This window comes from Cebus imitator, unplaced genomic scaffold (genome assembly GCF_001604975.1).
Source record: "Cebus imitator isolate Cc_AM_T3 unplaced genomic scaffold, Cebus_imitator-1.0 Scaffold119, whole genome shotgun sequence".
Classification (NCBI taxonomy): domain Eukaryota; kingdom Metazoa; phylum Chordata; class Mammalia; order Primates; family Cebidae; genus Cebus; species Cebus imitator.
The window spans coordinates 1056199-1062789 of record NW_016107434.1 but is presented as its reverse complement, the minus strand read 5'-3'; positions in this window follow the sequence as shown (position 1 = coordinate 1062789).

Sequence of the window (6591 nt, the reverse complement as noted above, 5' to 3'; positions counted from 1 at the left end):
GGTACCACGCTGTTTTGATTACTGTAGCCTTGTAGTATAGTTTGAAGTCAGGTAGTGTGATGCCTCCAGCTTTGCTCTTTTTGTTTAGGATTGTCTTGGCTATGCAGGCTCTCTTTTGGTTCCATATGATGTTTAAAGTGGTTTTTTCCAGGTCTGTGAAGAAGGTCAGTGGTAGCTTGATGGGGATAGCATTGAATCTGTAAATTACTTTGGGCAGTATGGCGATTTTCACAATATTGATTCTTCCTAACCATGAGCATAGAATGTTTTTCCATATGTTTCCTCTCTTATTTCCTTGATCAATGGTTTGTAGTTCATCTTGAAGAGATCTTTTACCTCCTTTGTTAGTTGTATTCCTAGGCATTTTATTCTCTTTGTAGCAATTGTAAATGTGAGTTTGCTCATGATTTGGCTCTCTGTTTGTCTGTTATTGGTGTACAGGAATGCTTGTGATTTCTGCACATTGATTTTGTATCCTGAGACTTTGCTGAAGTTGTTTATCAGCTTAAGGAGGTTTTGGTCTGAGATGATGAGGTTTTCTAAATATACGATCACGTAGTCTGCAAATAGGGACAATTTGACTTCTTCTTTTCCTAATTGAATGCCCTTTATTTCTTTTTCTTGCCTAATTGCTCTGGCTAGAATTTCCAATACTGTGTTGAATTGGAGTGGTGAGAGAGAGCATCCTTGTCTAATGCCAGGTTTTAAAGGGAGTGTTTCTAATTTTTGCTCATTCAGTATGATACTGGCTGTATGTTTGTCGTAAATAGCTTTTATTGTTTTGAGATATGTTCCTTCAATACCTACTTTATTGAGCGTTCTTATCATAAAGTGCTGTTGAATTTTGTCGAAAGTCTTCTCTGCATCTATTGAGATAATCATGTGGTTTTTGTCTTTGGTTTTGTTTATGTAGTGAATCACATTTATAGATTTGTGTATGTTGAACCAGCCTTGCATCCCTGGTATGAAGCCTACTTGATCCTGATGGATCAGCTTTTTGATGTGCTGTTGGATTTGGTTTGCCAGTATTTTATTGAAGATTTTTGCATCAATGTTCATGATGGATATTGGCCAGAAGTTTTCTTTTTTAGTTGTGTCTCTGCTAGATTTTGGTATCAGGATAATGTTGGTCTCATAGAAAGAGTTAGGCAGGATTCCCTCTTTTTGGATTGTTTGGAATAGTTTCAACAGGAATGATACCAGCTCCTCTTTGTATGTCCGGTAGAATTCAGTTGTGAACCCGTCTCAACCTGGGCTTTTTTGGTTGGTAGGCTATTAATTGCTGCCTCAACTTCAGACCTTGTTATTGGTCTATTCAGGGTTTCAATGTCTTCTTGGCTTAGTCTTGGGAGTGTGCAAGTGTCCAGGAATTTATCCATTTCTTCCAGGTTTACTGGTTTATGTGCATAGAGTTGTTTGTAGTAATCTCTGATGGTAGTTTGTATTTCCAAAGAATCAGTGGTGATCTCCCCTTTATCATTTTTTAATGCATCTATTTGATTCTTCTCTCTTTTCTTTTTTATTAGTCTAGCTAGAGGTCTAATTTGTTGATCTTTTCAAAAAAATCAGCTCCTGGATTTATTGATTTTTTGAAGGGTTTTTTGTGTCTCTATCTCCTTCAGCTCTGCTCTGATCTTAGTTATTTCTTATCTTCTGCTTGCTTTTTGAGTTTTTTGATCTTGCTCCTTTAGCTCTTTCAATTTTGATAATAGGGTGTTGATTTTAGATCTTTCTTTGTTTCTCATGTGAGCATTTATTGTTATAAATTTCCCTCTAGACACTGCTTTAATTGTGTCCCATAGGATCTGGTACATTGTGTCTTCATTCTCATTGATTTCAAAGAACATTTTTATTTCTGCCTTCATATCATTGTTTATCCATTCATCATTCAGGAGCAAGCTGTTCAGTTTCCATGTGATTGTGCGATTTTGAGTGCTTTTCCTAATCCTGAGTTCTAATTTGATTGCACTGTGGTCTGAGAGAGTGTTTGTTATGATTTCCATTCTTTTGCATTTGCTGAGGAGTGATTTACTTCCAATTATGTGGTCAATTTTGGAGTAAGTGCAATGCAGTGCTGAGAAGAATGTGTATTCTGTGGATTTGGGGTGGAGTGTCCTGTAAATGTCTATTAGGTCCGCTTGGTCCAAATCTGCATTCAAGTCCTGGATATCATTGTTTACTTTCTGTCTTGTTGATCTGTCCAATATTGTCAGTGGAGTGTTAAAGTCTCCCACTATTATTGCACAGGCATTAAGTCTCTTTGTAGGTCTTTAAGAACTTGCTTTATGTATCTGGGTGCTCCTGCACTGGGTACATAAATATTTAGGGTAGTTAGCTCTTGTTGCACTGATCCTTTTACCATTATATAATGCCCTTCTTTGTCTCTTTTGATCTTTGTTGGTTTAAAGACCATTTTGTCAGAGTCTAGGATTGCTTTCCCTGCTTTATTTGCTCTCCATTTGCTTGGTAAATCTTCTTCCATCCCTTTATTTTGAGTCTATGTGAGTCTCTGCATGTGAGATGGGTCTCCTGAATACAGCACACCAATGGGTCTTGACTTTTTTTCCAGTTTGCCAGTCTGTGTCTTTTGATTGGGGTGTTTAGGCCATTTACATTCAACGTTAATATTGTTATGTTTGAATTTGATACTGCCATTTTGTTACTGGCTGGTTGTTTTGCCCATTAATTGACGTGTCTCCTTCATTGCATCGTTATTATTTACCATATGGTACGTTTTTGCAGTGGCTGCTACTGGTTGTTCCTTTCCCTGTTTATTACTTCCTTTAGTGACTCCTGTAAGGCAGGTCTTGTAGTGATGAAATCTCTTAGCAATTACTTGTCTGTAAAGGATTTTATTTCTCCTTCACTTATGAAGCTTAGTTTGGCCGGATATGAAATTCTGAGTTGAAAGTTCTTTTCTTTAAGGATGTTGAATATTGGCCTCCACTCCCTTTTAGCTTGCAGGGTTTCTGCCAAGAGATCCACTGTGACTTTGATGGTCTTTCCTTTGTGGGTGACACGACCTTTCTCTCTGGCTGCCTTAGGATTTTTTTCCTTCATTTCAACCCTGGTGAATCTGACAACTATTTGCCTTGAGGTTGCTCTTCTTGAGAAATATCTTTGTGGTGTTCTCTTTATTTCCTGGATTTGAATGTTGGCCTGCCTTGTTAGATTGTGGAAGTTCTCTTGGATAATATCCTGAAGAATGTTTTCCAACTTGGATTCATTCTCCCTGTCACATTCAGGTACGCCAATCAAGCATAGATTAGGTCTTTACACATAATCCCATAGTTCTCGGAGGCTTTGTTCATGTCTTTGCACTCTTTTTTTCTCTAATCTTGCCTTCTCATTTTATTTCATTGATTTGATCTTCTATCTCTGATATTCTTCTGCTTGATTAATTTGGCTGTTGAAACTTGTGCATGCCTTGCAAAGTTTTCGTGCTGTGTTTTTCAGCTCCATCAAGTCATTTATGTTCTTCTCTAAGCTAGTTATTCTAATTAGCGTTTTGTCTAACCTTTTCTCAAGGTTCTTAGTGTCTTTGCATTGGGTTAGAACATGGTCTTTTAACTCAGAGAAGTCTGTTATTACTCACCTTCTTAAGCCTGCTTCTGTCAATTCGTCAGGTTCATTCTCTGTCTTTTATTGTTCCCTTGATGGTGAGAAGTTGTGATCCCTAGGAGGAGAAGAGGTGTTCTGTTCTTTGGTGGTTTCATCCTTTTTGCGCTTTTTTCCCCAATCTTCGTGGATTTATCTCCGTTTAATCTTTGAAGTTGGTGATTTCAGGAGGAGTCTCTAAGTGGACTTTTTCTTTCTATTGAGGTAGGAGCTGTATCTTTTTTGGCCTGTATAGGGTGTTGCTGGGCTCTCTCGGGTTCAATGAGGTTGTTGGGTGGGTGGTTCTTCCCTGGAGCTTGCAGGTGAGATTGGCCCCGCCTTCCCAATGGCGTCTTTCCTAGAGTGCGACGGTGGGTACCCCTGGCGTTAGTCCAAACTCCCGCCCAGGTCCCTACGAAAACGAGCAGGGCGGTAGCCGCTGCTCAGATTTGCATTGACTACCCATGTCGCCCCACCATCAGGCAGGCACCCCGTGGGCGGTAGGTTGCAGGAGGGATGAGGCAAGCACAGGATCCGAAATGGAGCTCCCAGGGGGTTACGTCCTCCGACCCTCGGAGCCGGCTGCACCTTTCACCCTGTCTTGATTTGCACCCCTGGGCATCTTTGGCCCTGCAGCTCCTTACCTGGGCCGAATCCCAGTGCCCTATCAGTCTCACAGAAAAGAACCTGTTACCTCATTTGGAACCCTGAAGTCCTCCAGCCCTCTCCGTTTCATTTGCTGTGAGCTGCATTCCAGCACTGGCTTCTCTCAGCGGTCTTGGCGCCCCCTAATGTTTTTTCTACTTGAGATTTCTACATTCTGATTTGCAATTTATTGATTCATTGTGAAAACTAGTCATGAATTTAAAGATGAAGGTATACTTTTCTCAATTTGTATGCTATTAACTAAACAAGACAGAAGATCCTGACAAGTAGGGTTTATGAAAAGATAAACACATTAATGTTAAATTCGCAACTATTATTTTTAAAGAAATAGTATCCCACAGCCAATTTTAACCAGAGAAACTAGACTGTTGATTCCAATCTGCCCTAACTCACGAATATGATCCAATTGAAATGGGACTCATTACAATGGTCAACAAAAACAGGCACTGCCTATGTAATAATTGCAGTAAACAAAAAAGGAAGCATCAATATTCTCCCCACCCATCATCCCCCTGTAGACGGAATGATTATTACTGCTTCTTCAGGTAAAAAATTAGAATTCATGTTTTCTCCAGGTAATGTTGAGAAGTTTTACCTCATTTAGTTTTCCCTTTAAGTCCAATAATATGTATTATTATCTACATTTTACAGATGGGAAACCTAAAGTTGCTATAAATTAAATAATGACTTTAAATTAGACATCTAGTTGAACAGAAGATGAAATTTGTACCTATTGTATCTAATATTTTTCTCATCATTATGTTGTACTGCTTCCAGTTAGAATCAAATCCATTCTCTTCCCCATGTTCTGAACTGGTTTGACTGTTTAGGCACATGGCAAGAAAATTCTCTCTCTCATTCCTTCAAACACTGCCATCACCAGAGTCGGTTGTCCATATTTACATTCACGGAAGTGGTGTTGTCGAAAAGATCAAAACTGATGTTTATTGGGCAACTACTATGTGTCATTAATGGTGCTGGGCAGGTTAGAATACATTTATTTTTCAGAACAGTGTAAAAGGTAGATATTAATGCCCCCATTTACTGCAAGAAGAGACTCAGAGCTTAAGAGGTTAAATACCGTTTTTCTTTCATAAAGTGATAGGTAATAAGTGAGTGGGTTAGAACCCAAACTCAGTTCAGTCTAAATCTGAAGTCCAAGTATTTTCTCTATCCAAGTTTTCCCCCTTAATGTCCCTCTATCCTCCACTTCCCATTTTCATCACCTACTTACTCCCCAGCTCAGCTGCAACCTTAAAAATAAAAGTCTGCACTCCCAGAATAGGAAAATTACAAAATGAACTTCATTTATAAAGATTTGGCCTCAGATGATCAACCAGTAGGTCCCTAGAAGATGGACTCAAAAAACTTGTTTTATCTTGCCTAACTTGGAATTCATGCAGCACCAAAGCTACTATCTGGAAGGCATTTGCTGAAAACATTTTTAGGCAATAAATAAGAGTTGGGGCAATAGGTCAAAGAAGCAATCACAAAGAAGATAAGAAACTACTTTGAGATGAATGAAAAACAAAAATACAGCATACCAAAACATGGGGTGCAGCAAAAGCAATGCTCAGAGAGAAATTTATAGCTGTAAACAACTATATTGTAAAGGAATAAAGATCTTAATAACCTAAATTCCACTGTAAGAAATGATAAAAAGAAAGGGAAAAGAAAAACTAAACTGAAAACAAAGAGAAAAGAGATATAAAGATATTACAGTGAAGATATTTTGTTTATACAAAATGAGAATAGGAAATATAGAAATAAATGAAATCAAAAGGTGATTCTTTGAAAAGATTAAAAAATGACAATTCTTTTGCTATACTGAAAAAAAAAGGAGAAGACTCAAATTATTAAAATCAGAAGTGAAAGTGAGAACATTACTACCAACCTTACAGAAAACGATAAGAGAATGCAATGAACAGCTGTATGTCAGGAAATTGGATAACCTAAATGAAATGGACAAATTGCTTGAAACATACATGCTATCACAACTTACTCAAAAAAAGAAGAAAGAAAATCTAAATAGACTATGTAACAAGCAGAGACAATTAGTCAATAATCGAAAAGTTGCAAAGAAGAAAAGCCCAGAATCGGATGTATTCACTTGTGAATTGAACTAAATCTTTAAAGAACATCAAACCCTTTCATATACTTTTTTTTGTTTTTTAAAGACAGAGTCTTACTCTGTCACCCAGGCTGGAGTGCAATGGCATGATCTCGGCTCACTGCAACCTCCACCTCCCAGGTTCAAGAGATTCTCCTCTCAGCTTCCTGAGTAGCTGAGATTACAGGTATGTGCCACCATGCCCAGTTAATTTTCTT